The sequence below is a fragment of the Grampus griseus genome (assembly GCF_964374135.1).
Source record: "Grampus griseus genome assembly, chromosome: 2".
In the NCBI taxonomy this organism is placed as follows: Eukaryota; Metazoa; Chordata; class Mammalia; order Artiodactyla; family Delphinidae; genus Grampus; species Grampus griseus.
In genome coordinates this window covers 59,028,105-59,048,158 of record NC_139018.1, presented here as the reverse complement: position 1 = coordinate 59,048,158, position 20,054 = coordinate 59,028,105, and positions in this window count along the sequence as shown.

Genomic DNA, 20,054 nt, shown 5'->3' with positions numbered 1-20,054 from the left:
AGTTCTTCTAGGTCCTTGTTAACTGATTCTTGCATTTTGTCCAATCTATTGTCCATTCTATCTCCAAGATTTCGGATCAACCTTACTATCATTATTCTGAATTCTCTTTCAGGTAGACTGCCTATTTCCTCTTCATTTGTTAGGTCTGGTGCATTTTTATCTTGCTCCTTTATCTGCTGTGTGTTTTTCTGTCTTCTCATTTTGCTTATCTTACTGTGTTTGGGGTCTCCTTTTTGCAGGCTGCAGGTTTGTGGTTCCTCCTGTTTTTGATGTCTGTCTCTAGTGGCTAAGGTTGGTTCAGTGGGTTGTGTAGGCTTCCTGGTGGAGGGGGCTAGTGCCTGTGTTGTGGTGGATGAGGCTGGATCTTGTCTCTCTAGTGGGCAGGTTCACGTCTGGTGGTGTGTTTGGGGGTGTCTGTGGCCTTATTATGATTTTAGGCAGCCTCTCTGCTAATGGGTGGGGTTGTGTTCCTGTTTTGCTAGTTGTTTGGCATAGGTTTTCCAGCACTGTGGCTTGCTGGTCGTTGAGTGAAGCTGGGTGCTGGTGTTAAGATGGAGGTCTCTGGGAGATTTTCGCCGTTTGATATTATGTGGAGCTGGGAGGTCTCTTGTTGATCAGTGTCCTGAAGTTGGCTGTCCTACCTCAGAGGCAGAGCCCTGCCTCCTGGCTGGAGCACCAAAAGCTTTTCATCCACAGGCTCAGGATAAAAGGGAGAAAAAGTAGAGGGAATTAGTAGAAGTATGAGGAAAGAAAGAAGGAAAGGAGGGTAGGAAGGAAGGAAGAAAGAAAGAAAGAAGCAAAGAAGGAAAGAAGGCAAGAAGGAAAGAAAGGAGGGAGGGAGGGAGGGAGGAAGGAAGGAAGGAGGGAAAGAAGGAAAAAGGACAGAAAGAAAGAAGATACAGTAAAAATAAAATACAGTATAATAAAGTTATTGAATTAAAAACTTCTTATTTAGAAAAAAAAAAAAAGGGACGGAAAGAACCTAGGACAAATGTTGGAAGCAAAGCTATACAGACAAAATCTTACACAGAAGCATACACATACACCCTCACTAAAAGAGGTAAATGGGGAAAAATCCTAAATCTTGCTGTCAGAGACCACCTCCTCAATTTGGGATGATTCGTTGTCTAAAGGAGGGAAGGTAGGACGGAAAGAAAGAAAGAAAGAACGAAGGTAAAGTATAATAAGGTTATTAAAATTAATTATTAAGAAAAAAAATTTAAAAAAAAAAACATGGACGGATAGAACCCTAGGACAAATGGTGGAAGCAAGACTATACAGACAAGATCTCACACAGAAGCATACACATACACATTCACAAAAAGAGGAAAGGGGAAAAAATCATAGATCTTGCTCCTAAAGTCCACTTCCTTAATTGGGGATGATTGGTTGTCTATTCAGGTATTCCACAGATGCAGGGTACATCAAGTTGATTGTGGAGCTTTAATCCGCTGCTTCTGAGGCTGCTGGGAGGGATTTCCCTTTCTCTTCTTTGTTCTCACAGCTCCCAGGGCTAAGCTTTGGATTTGGCCCTGCCACTGCGTGTAGATCGCTGGAGGGCGTCTGTTTTTTGCTCAGACAGGATGGGGTTAAAAGAGCCGCTGATTGGGGGCTCTGGCGCACTCAGGCCGGCGGGGACGGAGGGGCACAGAGTGCGGGGCGGGCCTGCGGTGGCAAAGGCCGGCGTGACTTTGCACCAGCCTGAGGCGCGCTGTGCGCTCTCCCGGGGAAGTTGTCCCTGGATTCCGGGAACCCGGCAGTGGCGGGCTGCACAGGCTCCGCGGAAGAGGGGTGTGGAGAGTGACCTGTGCTCGCACACAGGCCCCTTGGTGGCGGCAGCAGCAGCCTTAACGTCTCCCGCCCGCCTCTGGGGTCCGCGCTTTTAGCCGCGGCTTGCGCTCGTCTCTGGAGTCCGCGCCCTCAGCCGTGGCTCGCGCCCGTCTCTGGATTCCGCGCTTTCAGCCGCGGCTCGCGCCCGTCTCTGGATTCTGCGCTTTCAGCCGCGGCTCGTGCCCGTCTCTGGATTCCGCGCTTTCAGCCGCGGCTCGCGCCCGTCTCTGGATTCCGCGCTTTCAGCCGCGGCTCGCGCCCGTCTCTGGATTCCGCGCTTTCAGCCGCGGCTCGCGCCCGTCTCTGGGGTTCGCGCTTTTAGCCGCGGCTCGCGTCCGTCTCTGGAGTTCCTTTAAGCAGCGTTCTTAAACCCCTCTCCTCACGCCCCAGGAAACAAAGAGGGAAGGAAAAGTCTCCTGCCTCTTCTGCTGGTGCAGGCTTTTCCCCGGACTCCCTCCCGGCTAGCTGTGGTGCACTAACCCCTTCAGGCTATGTTCAAGCCGCCAACCCCAGTCCTCTCCCTGCGCTCCGGCCTCAGCTCTCAGCCCCGCCCGCCCCGGCGGGTGAGCAGACAAGCCTCTCGGGCTGGTGAGTGCCGGTCGGCACCGATCCTCTGTGCGGGAATCTCCCCGCTTTGCCCTCCGCACCCGTTGCTGTGCACTCCGCAGCTTCGAAGCTCCCCCCTCCGCCTCCCGCAGTCTCCGCCCGCGAAGGGGCTTCCTAGAGTGTGGAAACTTTTCCTCCTTCACAGCTCCCTCCCACTGGTGCAGGTGCCGTCCCTATTCTTTTGTCTCTGTTTTTTCTTTTGCCCTACCCAGGTACGTGGGGAGTTTCTTGCCTTTTGGGAGGTCTGAGGTCTTCTGCCAGCCTTCAGTAGGTGTTCTGTAGGAGTTGTTCCACGTGTAGATGTATTTCTGGTGTATCTGTGGGGAGGAAGGTGATCTCCGCGTCTTACTCTTCCGCCATCTTCCGCCTTCTCGGTATTTTTAGTTTTTTTAAGGAACCTCCATACCATTCTCCATAGTGGCTGCATCCATTTACATTCCCACTGGATAAAATTTTTATTTTTCTACTTCTAAAATGAAGCATATCCTAGTAACCACTGCCAAAGTTGGCTGAATAATATTTGGTTCCACTCAAAAACTTAGTTCCTTAAAACTTCAAATAATTTAAATATCATGTATAAATATAGTATATTGAATTTCTCTTTTAAATATTTCAATTTTCTGACTGATAAACTCTAAAGCACTAAATAATTCTTATAACTCTAATATATAGAACCTATAGATATGGTAAAATTCACTTAATATGCTAATAGCCATAATGGGTTCAATTTCAACTTAAAATCACAAGTTTAAAGTAATAATTCAATTACGCATTTTAACTTATAGTTATTAAAATGATGAATATTAAAAATTCTCAAATTTTATAAATATACAAGCCAAAATATTCATATATTTCTTTACCCAAATATTAATATTATTGCTTTGATTTTATAGTTAATTATAAATCTTCCTTTGGATGCTTAACTACTATAGACAATATATATGTATCATTTCAACCAATGTTGGGAGTACCTCCTATATAATTTTGGGGGTAACCTCTCAATTTTCTGGAGATAATGCAAATTCAAGGACAAAGACTGGATTCTTATTAAAGTTACTCTACAACTTCCAGATGCAGGTGGTCACAGATTTGCATTCAAGTTGCAGATTAATTACATAATTCTTTTGTCTACACATAGACTCATATAAATTACTCCTGTGACTTGATTCTTTTTTCAGTTCTTAAAATATGTAAATATATTTTCCAGCAAATTCTATAGACATTTGCCCTAGTTGAAATCTTTATTATTATTTCTAGAATCACACTGATTTTACAGATTTTCTAATAAATGATTACATTTTAGATACCTTTAATTGCTCCAAATGATTATTTAGTTATAACTTCCAGGGTCATCCAAATGACATAAAAAAAGATCATTTAGCAACGTTTTCAGCATTAGTACTCAACTCATTTAAAATTTGATTGTGCTTGTATGATGCAAAAGAACATATCCAGGAATTTGGAAAAATAAACAGTTCATCATGAACTGGCCTTTCAGGGAGCTAAAATCAAAGAGGAAATAAACCTTTTAAAACAGAATTCAAGTACAATGAAATACCAGGTGTTTCCACAGATATAAAAAAGAGTACTAACAGAGTATTTTGAAAGGAGCATTTTATAATTGACTAGGGAAAACTAGATAGACATCTTAGAGAAAGAAATTTATGGTTGAGTTTTGTAGAACTGACTGACAGATAAGAGGATGAGAGGTGAATGTTATGGAAAACTTTAAAGTAACAGACTGTGAACAAAACCAAAACCTTGAAGATCACTAGCTCTATTGTGGGAATAACTGTATAGAGAAGAAGGGATGAGAGTTAGGGAATATTAACGAAGCATGTAGATACCTCCACTAAAAATAACTTTGAATACCAGGAAGAGAGTCTGAACTTCATGCTATATGCATAAGGAACATAGCTCTGACAATAATGTATTGAGTAGATTTGAGAGTATTATGTAACCAGAAACTAAGAGCTCAGAAAAGAAGATAGTGGTAAAAATATAAAATGAGGGAAGCAATCATACAGGACTTGCATCTGATTGGTGATTTTGCAAGGAGTTAAGTGGTGAAAGAAAAGAGAGATCTGATTGTTAAGATTTGGAAGAGGATGAGCATGTACATCAACTATACCTCAATATAAAAAAGAGGGGGAAGAAAAAAGAAAATGATAAGCAGAGTAGGAGGAGCCAAGACAAAGGTCTGTGCAAAAGCAACCAGATTTAAAGAAAGATAACCATGACTCAGAAAAGCGTAGAGAAAAGGGAAATATGATGTGTGGTTGCTGAAGGTATGTGATGCTTTAGAGGTGAGATAATACTTTTATAAAGGTATGATCAGAACTCAACTTCATGAGTGGAAGAGAGAAGAGAAATAGAAGAAGCAGAAGTTATAAATGCAGTATGCACTGTCAGTAATTTTCATGTTGAGGAAAATGAAAGGGAATGGACAGGATTTTGAGCAGGTTCAGTAATTTGGGGGATAATGGGTGAAAATGAGAATTAGGAGGTAAGGCCTAAGAACCCAGTGAAAAGGGAGTGATTGAACACCAGGAGGGAAATATGAACAAATCCAGGAGAAGACAAGGAGGAAAAAATGTCTGGATAGAGGCTATTTGGGGGTAGAGATGGGGATGGCGGAGCGGTCTGAGGCAGGACATCCAATTTCTCCTGAGCCTGGAGGAAAAGAATAAAGGGTAGATTCAGATTTCTAGGAATTTGAGGTAAAGCGAAGAAGAAAATTTTAGGGAATTTTTATTTGTTGTGCTCAATGCTGTGAATGTTTAGTTAGAAATGGTCAGTCAGCAAGACATAGGTGGGGTTACTTTTCCTTTTTATGCCTCTCTAATAACTGTTCTGTTTCAACATATTTGAGAGGTAAAATAAAATCCAGCACTATGTTTTTTGTAATTGCTTATCATTATTGATTTTTACAGTAACTCTGGTTGGAAATATTCAGGCAGAAACATCCCAGTGCTTAAAACTTAATTCATTTTAATACCTGAAGTGTTATTGTTGTATCCATTTTAAACTATTTTGTATTTTGAGATTTTATTATATGTTGGTAGAAATAGTAAATTTTGTTAAAATGCCTTTGAAGAAAGTTTTAATATCTATAATATGTTAAAAGTTATAGAAATCAACTCACCAATAGTAAAATTGGAAAAATCACAAATAGGCTATTCACAAAAGATAAAATGAAAGTGAAAATTCGGCCTCACTGGTTAGAAATATGGAAAGTAAGTACATTTTTGATCTATTGGCAGAGATTTTTTAAAAAGTGGCAGTGCTCAGTTTTGGTGAGGATAGAGTACAAAACATTATCCTGGGAGTAAGAGTACAGTTTGAATAGTGGGGGAATTAACAGAACTCCAGGACCTTCCATGTATAAGTTCAGGTGACTTGAGTTTGAAAGTTCTATTTGTCCTTTTTATCTTACCTGAAGACTGAGAATAATATGGGCAATAGACATTTTGAATAATGAGTAGTATTTTACAAATCTCCTTAGTAACAATTTTTTTTTTTTTTAAGACAAAGTTCTTTACTATTGGCATCATAATCTTTGCAGAGAGTTCTTGGTGAGCCAGGCAGGAAAGGCTGTATACTTCTTTTTTTTTTTTTTTTAACATCTTTATTGGAGTATAATTGCTTTACAATGGTATGTTAGTTTCAGCTTCACAACAAAATGAATCAGTTATATATATACATATATTCCCATATCTCTTCCCGCTTGCGTCTCCCTCCCTCCCACCCTCCCTATCCCACCCCTCCAGGCGGTCACAAAGCACCGAGCTGATCTCCCTGTGCTATGCGGCTGCTTCCCACTAGCTATCTACCTTACGTTTGGTACAATGAGATATCATCTCACACCAGTCAGAATGGCCATCATCAAAAAATCTAGAAACAATAAATGCTGGAGAGGGTGTGGAGAAAAGGGAACCCTCTTACACTGTTGGTGGGAATGTAAATTGATACAGCCACTGTGGAGAACAGTATGGAGGTTCCTTAAAAAGCTACAAATAGAACTACCATATGACCCAGCAATCCCACTACTGGGCATATACCCTGAGAAAACCATAATTCAAAAAGAGTCATGTACCAAAATGTTCATTGCAGCTCTATTTACAATAGCCCAGAGATGGAAACAACCTAAGTGTCCATCATCGGATGAATGGATAAAGAAGATGTGGCACATATATACAATGGAATATTACTCAGCCATAAAAAGAGACGAAATTGAGCTATTTGTAATGAGGTGGATAGACCTAGAGTCTGTCATACAGAGTGAAGTAAGTCAGAAAGAGAGAGACAAATACCGTATGCTAACACATATATATGGAATTTTTAAAAAAAAAATGTCATGAAAAACCTAGGGGTGAAACAGGAATAAAGACACAGACTTACTAGAGAATGGACTTGAGACTATGGGGAGTGGGAAGGGTAAACGGTGACAAAGCGATAAAGAGGCATGGACATATATACACTTAGTAACAATTTTATAGAGTAATCTTCTTCATCACTAGGTAGACAGTTAGGGATAACTCAGATGTGAAACACAAAGTGAAGCAACTTTTTTTCCCCCAAGCTTTAATCCATCCTGAAAATTGACATATAATGTTCAAACATATTTATATTCTATTACTAAGGTCAAATCCATTTGAAGATGTTTAAAGGAAGCTTTAGGTTGGCCTCCAGTTTCTGTCCCATCTTTAGTCTTGAGAGGATTAGGCAATTGGAGTGCAGGACATAACATTAGAAAAATCATTGACTTATGGCTTTAAAGTTTTCTCATGAATGCTGGACTTTAATTATTTTATCTCTGCCAGGATAATAGACTGAATAGTGGAATTTATATACTGCTGGCTCAAAGGGGGGAACTGAGAAACTAAAAATCAACTTTCTTATTGACAAGCTGGAGTAATACACATAGATAAAGCCGGCTGCAAAGTTAGTATGAGACAATTTCTCCCAAGAACATGCTACAGCTATTAAGTATCATAACTACTCCTTTTTTGAATGACTATTACTCTTACTGAGAACTGTCGTTCTCCAAAATCCTAAGCTGTTAGAAACTTTGCTGTTTGAAATGACATCAGTATGAAGGAAACATATCATTCTTGCCAGGAGCCTCTAAGTCACTTTGACATAGAGAAACAGCTTTGATATTTCAACCCAAATGCATAGCTTCAGATAGGGAGTTTCTGGACACAGTATTCCACATCTATGTTTACTTTGTATTTCGTAAGGAATAGGACAATGGATACACTTTCTTCGGTAATTTTCATGTTTTGGGTTGTTTTTCCATTCATCTGAGTTGTTGAATTACTGAATTAGGTTGTATATAACATTCTCTTTTTGTTCCTTTTATGTCAGTAGGATTTATACTGATGTTTCATCTTTTTAATTTATTGATTTCTATGTCTATCTTTATTAATTTCTTCTTCCTAGTGGGTTCAGTTTGCTTTTCACTTACTAATTTCTTAAGATGGACATGTAGATCTTTGATTTGTGAGCCTTATTCATTTTGTGATATAAGCATTGAATGTTACAAATTTCACTCTGAAGACTGCTTTGGCTTCATTCCAAAAATTTTGTGTTTTTATACTTATGTTTTTGTGTTTATTTTTATACTTTTTATGACTTCATTTCTTTCAAATTATGTAGTTTTATGTTATGGCTCAAAATATGGTCAATATTGGTGAATGTTCATGTGTACTTGAAAGTTTACTGTGCTTTGCTTGGTAAGTGTGCTTTACTGGTGTGTTCTGTAAACGTCAGTTAGGATAAGTTTGTTAATATAGTGTTGTTTATTTATTCCTCATCCTCACTAATTTTTTGTCTACTTCTATCAGTTATGGAGAGAGCAGTGTTGAAATCTTCAACTATAATTTTATGTTTTTCTTCATTAAAGTCTGTCCATTTTTGCTTCATGTATTTTGAAGCTCGGCTATTGGCTGCATACACATTTAATATTGCCATGTCTTCTTAATGAATTTACTCTGTTATCATTAACTAATTTCCTTCATTATCCCTGTTAATATTCTTTGTTGAAATCTATTTTACTAGATAGTAAAATAGTCATTTCAACCTCCTTTTACTTAGTCTGGTACATCTTTTTCCATCCATTTATTTTTTTCTTTCTTTTACTTTAAAGTGAGTTATTTATATAATGCATGTATCTGGGTTCTGCTTTTTATCAGGTCTGACAATTGCTGTCATTTTTGGGAGTGTTTGGATCATTTACATTTAATGTAATTATTGATGTGATTGGGTTTCCTGCCTTCCGTTTGATTAGTTTAATATTATTTCATGTTACATTTTATATCTATTATTTAATAACTTTGTTTTTGGAGTTTGTTCTAAAAGTTTACACTACCATTTTTTAACTTATTGCAGTCTACCTTGAGATAATATAATACAACTTTATGTGTTATAGGAACCTTACAGTAATATCCTATACCTCTTCTCATACTTGTGCTTTTGCTGTCATACATTTTTCTTTTACATGTTACAAACTACACAATTCACTGTTATTATTTTTGCTTCAAGATGTCAGTTATCTTTTAAATAATTTTAATGTGAGAAAACATTTACATCTACTAGCATATAATATTTACAGTATCCTGTGCTTTCTATTTCCTTGGATAAATCCAAATTTTCATCTAATATCCATTTTCTTCTACCTTAAAAGCTTTTTTAAACATGTATTGCAGTGCAGGTCTTCTGGAAACAAATAGTTTCAGCTTAAATTTTTTTTCCTGAAATTATTTTTCATGTTCATTTTTGTAAGATTTTTTTCTCTGAATATAAAATTCTGAGCAAACAGATTTATTAAGAAAATTTAGCACATTAAAGATAGCATTCATTGCCTTTTAGTGTGAGTTTCCTGAAAATCCTGTAATCATTCTTATCTTTGTTCCGTTCTATGTAATATATTTTCCCTGTCTACTCTGAGGAATTTTTTCTTTATCTCTGGTTTTTAGCATTCTGATTATGGTGAGCCTTATTATATTTTATTTTGTGTTTATCCTGCTTTGGGATCTATGGGCTTATAGTTTTCACACTTTTGGAGTTTGGGGCCTTTATTTCTTCATTTTTTATCTGCCTTCCATTTCTCCAGGACTAAAATTGTAAGTATGTTGACTGCTTGATATTGTCTACTTAGCCTCTGTTTTTTCTTGTTTTGGTGTTTTTACCGTCCATATTTTATTTTGTATAGTTTCTATTTCTGTTGCTTCACTGATTTTTTTCTTCCACACCTTTCAATCTGTGGTTAAACCCATCCAGTGTATTTTCATCTCAGGTATTGATTTTTTAAATCCCTAGATTATATTTGGGTCTCTTTAAATATCTTCCATTTTTCTCTTCATCATGGTCATTTCTATACTACATTCTTAAACATGTGAAGAATATTTGTAATAGTTGTTTTAATATCCTTACCTGCTAATACCATTACCTCAGTCATTTGTGTCTCTGTTTCTATTTCTTGACTTATCTCCTGGTTATGGATTATATTTTCTGCTTCCTTGCATGTTTCAAAATATTTGCTCAGATCCAAGGTGCTGGAATTTTTGTTTTGTGTGTTAGGGATTTTGTTATGTTTAAGTAATGTTAGATATTGTCCTGGCATGCAGTTACTTAGGTCAGTTGTGGTCTGCTTTGAAGACTTTACTCTTGGCTTGTGGTGTCATTAAACTCCACTACAAAGAAATAGCCTTCTGTGAACTTAACTTGATGCCCCATGTCTTATGTCTTAAGCCCCACTATTCTGGCTTATAAGAAAGCAAACTACTCCCGGCTTTGTGTGAGCTCTGAGAATTATGTCTCCTCATTTTGGTTGTTTCTCAGATTATGTAGTTTCCACTTATGAATGTGCAGATTTGTACTCAGCCAAAGATTTGAGTGGACTGAAGATTTCCAGAACTCTCTCTATGAAGCTAGTTCCCTATTCTTTGGTGCTCTGCACCACATATTCTAAGTAGTTTGACCTCTCAAAATCAGATCTTTGTCCCCTCCACTCAATGAGACCTCAGGCTCTATGTTAGTTTCTTCCTCCCTTTATTGAGGACTGGAAAGTAACTCTGGGCAATAAACTGGTATAATTTTAGGTCTTATCTTATTGATTTTCCTTCTCACAGGGAGAACACTCCTTAATTGCTTATTGTCTAATGTTTGAAAATCATTGTTTTATATATTTGTCCAGTTTTCTAGTTGTCTAAGGTAGGAATGTAAATCCAATTTCTGTCCCTCCAAGTTTGTTGGAAGCAAAAGTCCTCCAAAATCCATTTGAATTCTACTATTAACTTTCATTTTTCTTTAATCCTTCTTATGTCATAATTCTGTTTAAAATTTTCTATGATTGATAATTCACAGTCTATTCAGTTCTTAGTTTTTCTTCTTATTTAATTATTGGCGTGTTTTTTGCTTTCTAGGATCTAGGCTGTATATCCAAAAAGATCATGGTATCAGGGATAAAGGATTATTAATTTTGAAAAATAATGAAAATTCTGAACAACTCAAGTGAAAACACATATCAGATTATTATCAGAGACTCTTTCAAGGACTGACATCATAATTCTATATATGTTCTTACTGAGGTTAAGCAATTTTAAAAAGTCAAAGGCTATTTTTTCCCTGCCTGAATATGTTTAAAGGAAAAAGTCTTTGGTTTCAATATTTATGCCTTACTTAGTGCTATGCACCTCTCTTGATGCACAGTGTTGACCTTTTTAAAATAATCAAGCATCAACTCACATTTTGTCAGTGGTTTTTATTCTGGACACAGTCCATGGATTCTTAGTCTGGACATGGTCCATGGATGCATTTTGGGGCTACTTGCAAATTGATGCCTTTGGGGCTACTTGCAAATTGGAACCTTGCAAATTGATGGAACATTTTGTGTATGTATATTCTATACTTTTCTGTAGTGGTACAGGACCCAATGATATAAAAAATGTTTTAGGAATTGCAAATGAGATTATAGATTATAACCTAGCTATTTTTTATGCACATATTTCTGATCTGAAGGAACTACTAAAATTTTTTTTAATGAATTTATTGATTTTACTTTATCTTTTCCTTTTCTACTCTGCTTGATTGTTTGAAAAAAATTCTATATATTTAGAATTTGTAATTACAAAGAAATGATTTGCAGCTTTCAGGGCCTGTTAATCTTACTCAAGGCTTCAGAGAAAATGACAGTTTTTTTTTTTTTTTAACTTCCATTAGAATGTAATCCCTGCTATTATTTTAAAGAATGATTTGGAATAATGCCTGGAAAGAAATAACTAGAAATTGTAGTTTTCACTAGAATTCTCAAGCCTCATCAAAAGTTTCTGTTACTTCTCTGAAATCTCAGTATTATTCAGGGTGAGGTAACTAGAAAAAAAAATTTCTGCAATATGCTTTTCCTCTAGTAATGATGATATAGTGGTGATATTTGTTAGTGTGAAAGTCATATCAATTTAAAGGAAGTAATTTGTTAACTGAAAAAATGGTTGCAGTGAAGAATATTAAATCTATTTTGGCAGAGTTTCACAGAACATGTCTTTGTACTAAAAATATCTTTCTTAAAACCTTTTTTTATTCTCAAGTTGACACAAAGGAATTTGGCCTTTTTAACTGTATTGCTGAAATTAAAATATGGATCTTTTGTATATTTTGACACATTTATTGAGGCATAACTTGATTTACATACCATAAAATTCATGCATTTTAATTGACCAATTTACCGATTTTTACTAACTTTATAGAGTTGTGCAACCATCATTACATTCTAATTTTAGAACACTTTCATTATCCTCTAAATTCTCTCATGCCAGTTTGCAGTTAACTCTACTCTCATCCCCAGTCTTGGGTAACCCTTAATCTAGTTTCTATCTCTAGATTTGACTTTTCTGGAAATTCCTTAAAGATAAAAACATAAAATTTGTAATCATCTACATTTGAATTCTTTCATTTAGTATGGTATTTTTGAGGTTTATCCATATGGTAGCATAATTGATAGTCTGTTCCTTTTAATTGCTCTACTGTGCATTCTAAATCAACCTAAAATTAATAGTTACCACTAGCAGGATATTTTTGTCAATTTATTTTCAAAACATTATACGTGTACTACATGAAGATTTATTTTATGAATATGAAATATTTTAGAGAATACCTTTGAAAATATTTAAGAGGATTTTGAACTACAACTGAGTCATGCTTGATAATTAAAAGGAATTATAGGTAACAAATATTCATAGTATACCCTGTTTTGAACAATGGAATTGTATAGATATTTAAGACATCATACCTATTTCCCTGAAGCTGACTCTATAGAAAAACATACGGGCTAATTTAGCATACCATTTAATATCCATTTATTTCTTGCTGTGTAATAAAACACTCTATAATATTAGATTAAAGCAGCGTTCATAAATGATAACCCATAGGTCACATCTGGTCCCTGGCTTGTTTTTGTATGACCTGTGAGTTAAGAACCATCTTTACATTTAAATAATTGTTTATTTTAAAAAAAGGAAAGAAGAATATGTGACAGACTGTATGTAACTTGCAAAGACTAAAATATTTATTATAGGCCTCTTAAAGAAAAAAAAGGTTTGTCTCCTGGCTTAAGCAACATTTATTATTACCTCTCACAGTTCAGATAAGTGATTCTTGCTTTGAGTCTTTCATGTAGCAACAGTCAGCTCCTGACTGGGGCTACATGCTCGACCTTGACTGACTGTTCATTCAGATGATGTGTGCTGTCACCTGGGAACACAGAAACTTACACTTGGCCTTTCTATGTGGCTTGTACTTCATATTCTTACAACATGGCATCTGGATTCTTAAGTGGAGTATCCCATTGTTAAATATTCTAAGAGATCTATGCAGAAGCTGCAAGGTTGTTTTGGAAGTCATGGAGTGTAATATCTGCTGCAATGTATTGAATATATAGCATCAGCTAAAATCCAATGTAGGAGTTATCTATCACATTGGGTAGGGAATGTACTGGGAAGTGTGGTTTACTGGGGGGGCTGGCTTTCTTGGAGATTAGCTTTCATATGCCTCCCTTTGAATCCCAATGATTCTCTTCCTTTGCAAGTGCAAAATATACTCAGCCCTTCCCAAGACTCCCAAAGTTTTATCTTATCAGGTTATCAGGATCAGGTTTAAAGTCTAGAATTTCATTATCTACATCAGGTCCAGGTATGAATGAGACTGGTCCAATAAGATGCTTCTTAATCTGAAGGTCTGTAAATCAGATACAATTTATCTGCCTCCCACACACCCAGCACAGAATAGGGGGACATGATTAATGCCACAGGCATATCCATCTAAAACAGTAAATAGAAAGCACATAGAAGTTATTGTTGTACAGCAATTCTGAAATCCAGCTGGGCTCAGGTGATAATTCACCCTACTTTGGGTGTAGGTAACATAGGCTGCTTAAGGCCCAGTTCTGCTCCCTGGGATTTATTTACCTCTGGTTTTGGCTTTATGCTCTGGGCTCTTGGCTTCAAACTGAGTCATTCCTTCTTTTTCATAAGACATGCCCCAGACTCTTAGCTGAGTAGCTTTCACAGTCTGCTTACTGCTCACAGAAATTTGAAGGACCTGAGACATCTTTTCATTTTGACTGTCTCTTTCAGTAAAAGTTGGTACAATTATGTTAATATTATGTTTGTTTTTATACATCATAGTATTATGTACTTTTATAAGTCGGCTCCATTAGATAGACTCACACCCACATTTCTTTCGGAGATAGTTTCTTCTCTATCCTGCATCACCCTCATGATTTTTAAGAGTCCCTGTCTACTAAGAGGGTCTAAAAGGCAATCTCTCAGATTCATAGCAGATCTTTTTTCCTAGGCAAGAAAAATCTAGGAAGCATACCCTTAAGATCTTTGGAAAACATTTTAGCTAGCTGAGAGGGTCTAGAAGGCATGCCCTTATTATTCTTAGAAGTCCTATTTTTTCTAGTTGAGAAGGTCTACAAGGAACTGCCTTAAATCTTTCTGAAGTCTCAACAAAGGGTCTTACAGATGCTCTCTCAGTCTTAAATTTATCTTGAGGCCACATTTTACAAAAAGAGCCCTGAATTTGATCTTTACCCAGATGCCATTTCTTTGAGAAACTTCTGCTGTCTAGAAAGACTAGGTTTGAGAAAAAGTTTTATATTTTAAGCAAGCAAGTCCTTGTTTCTTATACTTCCTTTAAATTCTGATAAAAAATTTAACAGTGCCTTCTGAAGCTCCATTTTCTCTATTTTTTCATATTGTAGGAGAGTAAAATTTGCCATCCGAGAATATGTCTCTTTGGCATGTGGATTATTTCAACCTGAAAACAATTAAAGCCCAAAGGACTCAGGAAGAACATTTGACTCTCCTCCAACCATCTAAAAGAATTTAGATAGAGGACCTGTTCCAGGAAGGGAGCTATCACCATAGATAAGTATTAGTAAAATATGAACTAGGTGTGATAAACAGGAAGGAGCCCAGAAAAGTCTGTTAAAATTTCGCTCTGTGTCTCACTGTTTCTGTATGGCCTAGCAAACATTTCTTTACCAAACATTTACTTTTCCATCTCTATGTTAATTGCTTTCCCCCTCTCTGAAGTCCCAAACCACTACCCCAATATCCTCTTTTGTCTTTAGCTGAAGATGATATTTAAGGTGAGGACTTTGACCATTTTGGTGAGTTACTCAGTTTTCCTAAGTCTCTCCCATGTACAGCTGACCCTTGGACAACACAGGTTTGAATTGTGTGGGTCCACTTATGCATAGATTTTTTTCAATAGAGAATACTATAGTATTACACCATATGTGGTTGTTTGAATCCATGGATGTACAACCATGGATGCAGAGGAATTGCATATAAAGGAACTGCATATACAGAGGGCCAACTATAAATTGCATGCAGATTTGCGATTTTGTGGAAGGTTGGCACCCCTAACCCCTGCATTGTTCAAGGGTCAACCATATATATGTCATTAAACTCTTGTTTGATATTGTCCTGTTATTCTATCTCATGTCAATTTAATTCTTAGACCAGCCAGAAGAACTTAGAAGAGTAGAGGACAATTTCTTCCTCCCCAATAATATGCAGCTAAAATAAAATAAGCCAGTTGATAAACTTGTGATATTCTGCCAGAAAAAAAAAATCTCCTGAGCTATATCAAATATCTTATTAGGTAAATTTTTGATACCAAAAGTACCAAGTAATGTACCAAGGGGGAAATAGAATCGTCAACCCAGAGTGTAGGCAATGAGGGAGTACATTGTCTGTGGAGAATTTAAAAATAATACTGAAACTAGCTAAAATTTATTCTCTAATCACCATTGAGTGGCAATTGTAAACAATGTCACTGAGAAAATGCTTCTCTGCTGGGGCATTCTACTCCATTACTCCCATGATTACGTTATATGGTAAAAGGGATTTTGTGGATATAATTAAGGTCTCTAATCAGTTGAGTTATTCAAAGAAGTAATATCCTGAGTGGGGCTGATCTAATCACATGAGCTCCTAAAACAGGAAAAGTGTATCTAGAAATTGGACAGAAGTAGAGATGCAATTCTGCTCACCTTGAAGAAATACATTCCTGCTGTGAAGTGCCTGTGAGAGCCATGTGATTTAAGCTTGGTGACACCTGAAAAGAAAGCCTGACATACAGATATTGTGAGATAACAAGTGGGTGTTTTTTCAAGCCACTGAATTTGTTTAATTTGGTACACATCAATAGAAAAATAATACATTTGGTTTATATTTTGTTATGCTATGGTTTTGTATGGGATGATGGTTAAGAAATGTGGAATGATGGTATACTATAAAATTCATTGCAGGGCTTCCCTGGTGGCACAGTGGTTGAGAGTCCGCCTGCCGATGCAGGGGACACGGGTTCGTGCCCCGGTATGGGAAGATCCCACATGCCGCGGAGCGGCTGGGCCCATGAGCCATGGCCGCTGAGGCTGTGCGTCCGGAGCCTGTGCTCCGCAATGGGAGAGGCCACAACAGTGAGAGGCCCGTGTACCAAGAAAAAAAAAAAAATTCATTGCACTATCCTATAAATAGTTACCCACTATTTAAGTGCTAAATGTTTCTAAAGTAGAACAAAAGTACTCTTAGGGATAAATATAATGATCTTTGAAAACACAGATGATGAAGCAGTTGCTTATTCTCGAAGATTTTGAGGCAAGCTGCATCATGTTGACATTTGAACTAGGCTTTGAAGGATGAGTAACAGCTGGCCAAGCTGACAAAGGAGGGAAGGACATTCTAGGATGAACAGCATGAGTTGTTCCCCTGAGCAAAAGTTAAATGCTTGGGATTATGGAGAAGAAACACACTGAGCATTAAGGTGATCTTAATGTATAGTTACCTTTACCACAAAGAGTCTAATTTTAGAGGATACAATATTTTGTTTGATTTTATGGATAAAAATAACTTCTTTTCAAACTGTGGATACCTTTCAGGAAAAAAAAAGCGTTTGGAAAGATTAAAATCAATCTCTGTGTTTCTGGACTTTCTTATCAGTTAATATCACCTAAAGTGTCAAGCTGGACAGGTTAAAGAATTTGGAAATAGAAATAATAAATATTTTCTCAGCTATGAGAACAGTCTTCATACAAATGATATTTATATCCAACTTTAAAGGGCTGCATATTTTATAGAGATATATATGCTGTACCGTTAAAAAGTTTTATAAGAAATCATGAGATTAATGGCATAGGATATACTACTTTATGTTTAAAATGTTTTATGTTGTCAATATTAAATTATACATAGTCTATTTAAACATACTGTATTTTGATTGGGTTGTTTGTTTTTTTAATATTGAGCCCCATGAACTGTTTGTAAATTTTGGACATTAATCTCTTTATGGTCACATTGTTTGCAAATATTTTCTCCCATTCTGTGGGTTGTCTTTTGGTTTTGTTTGTGGTGTCCTTTGCTGTGCAAAAGCTTTTGAGTTTAATTAGGTCCATTTGTTTATTTTTGCTTTTATTTCCATTATTCTAGGAGCTGGATCGAAAAAGATATTGTTGAAATTTATGTCAAAGAGGGTTCTGCCAGTTTACCTCGAAGAGTTTTATAGTATCAGGTCTTACATTTAGGCCTTTAATCCATTTTGAGTTTATTTTTGTGTATGGTGTTAAAGAATGATCTAATTTCATTCTTTTACATGTAGCTGCCCAGTTTTCCCAGCACATTTATTGAAGAGACTATCTTTTCTCCAATGCATACTCTTGTCTCCTTTGTCATAGATTAACTGACCATAGGTGCGTGGGTTTATTTCTGGGATTTCTATCCTGTTCCATTGATCTATATTTCTGTTTTTGTGCCACTACCATACTGTTTTGATGACTGTAGCTTTGTAGTATAGTCTGAAGCCAGGGAGCCTGATTCCTCCAGCTCTGTTTTTCTTTCTCAAGATTGCTTTGGCTATTCAGGGTCTTTTGTGTCTCCATAAAAATTTTAAGATTTTTTTGTTCTAATTCTGTGAAAAATGCCATTGGTAATTTGATAGGGATTGCATTGAATATGTAGATTGCCTTGGGTAGTATAGTCATTTTGACAATATTGATTCTTCCAATCCAAGAACACGGTATATCTTTCCATCTGTTTGTGTCATCTTCTATTTCTTTCATCAGTGTCTTATAGTTTTCTGAGTACAGGTCTTTTGCCTCCATAGGTAGTTTTATTCCTAGGTATTTTATTCTTTTTGATGTGATGGTAAATGGCATTGTTTCCTTAATTTCTCTTCCTGATCTTTTGTTATTAGTGTCTAGAAATGCAACAGCTTTCTGTGTATTTTGTATCCTGCAACTTTACCAAATTCTTTGATGAGCTCTAGTAGTTTCCTGGTACGTATGTATAGTATCATGTCATCTGCAAACAGTGACAGTTTTACTTCTTTTTTTCCTGTTTGGATTCCTTTTACTTCTTTATATTCTCTTATTGCTGTGGTTAGGACTTCCAAATCTATGTTGAACAAACGTGGTGAGAGTGGACATGCTTGTCTTCTTCCTGATCTTAGAGGAAATGCTTTCAGCTTTTCAGCTGTTGTGTGTGATGTTGGCTGTAGCTTTGTCATATATGGCTTTTATTATGTTGTGATATATTCCCTCTATGCCTACTTTCTGGAGAGTTTTCATCATAAATGAGTGTTGAATTTTGTCAAAAGCTTTTTTTCTGCACCTATTGAGATGATCATATGGTTTCTATTCTTTAATTTGTTGATGTGGTGTATCACACTGATTCATTTGTGGATATTGAAACATCCTTGCATTCCTGGGATAAATCCCACTTGATTGTGGTGGTGTATGATCCTTTTAATATATTGTTGGATTCTGTTTGCTAGTATTTTATTGAGGATTTTTGCGTCTATGTTCCTCAGTGATATTGGCCTGTAATTTTCTTTTTTTTGGTGGTATCTTTGTCTGGTTTTGGTATCAGGGTAATGCTGGCCTCATAGAATGAGCTTGGGAGTGTTTCTCTGCAGTTTTTTGGAATCATTTCAGAAGGATAGGTGTTAACTCTTCTCTAAATGATACAATTCACCTGTGAAGCCATCTGGTCCTGGACTTTTTTTCATTGTGAGTTTTTAAATCACATTTTCAATTTCAGTACTTGTGATTGGTTTGTTCGTATTTTCTATTTCTCCCTGTTTCAGTCTTAGGAGGTTGTACCTTTCTAAGAATTTGTCCATTTCTTCTAGGTTGTTGATTTTATTGGCATACAGTTTCTTGTAGCGGTCTCTTATGATCCTTTGTATTTCTGTGGTGTCAGTTGTAACTTCTCCTTTCTCATTTCTAATTTTATTGATTTGAGCCCTTTCCCATTTTTTTCTTGATGAGTCTGGCTAAAGGTTTATCAATTTTGTTTATCTTTTCAAAGAACCAGATTTTAGATTCATTGATATTTTCTATTGTTTTCTTCCTTTCTATTTCCTTGATATCTGCTCTGATCTTTATGATTTCTTTCCTTCTACTAACTTTGGGTTTTGTTTGTTCTTCTTTCTCTAGTTGCTTTAGGGGGAAGTTTAGGTTGTTTATTTGGACTTTTCTTGTTTCCTGAAGTAAGATAGTATTGCTATAAACTTCCCTCTTAGGACTGCTTTTGCTGCATCCCATAGGTTTTGGATCATCTTGCTTTCATTTTCATTTGTCTCTAAGTATTTTTTTATTTCACCTTTGATTTCTTTAGTGATCCATTGATTATTTAGCAACATATTGTTTAGTCTCCACGTGTTTGTGTTTTTTACAGTTTTTTTCTTATAATTGATTTCTAATCTCATAGGGTTGTGGTGGGAAAAGATGCTTGATATGATTTCAATTTTCTCAAATTTATCATGTCTCGTTTTCTGGCCCCCAATGTGATCAATCCTGGAGAATGCTCCATGTGCACTTGAAAATAATGTGTATTCTGCTGCTTTGGGATGGACTGTTCTATAAATATCAATTAAGTCCATCTGGTCTAATGTGTCATTTAAGGCCTGTGTTTCTTTATTGATTTTCTGTCTGGGTGATCTGTCCATTGATGAAAGTGGGATGTTAAAATCCCCCACTATTATTGTGTTACTGTCAGTTTCTCCCTTTATGGCTGTTAGTATTTGCCTTATTTGTTGAGGTGCTTCTA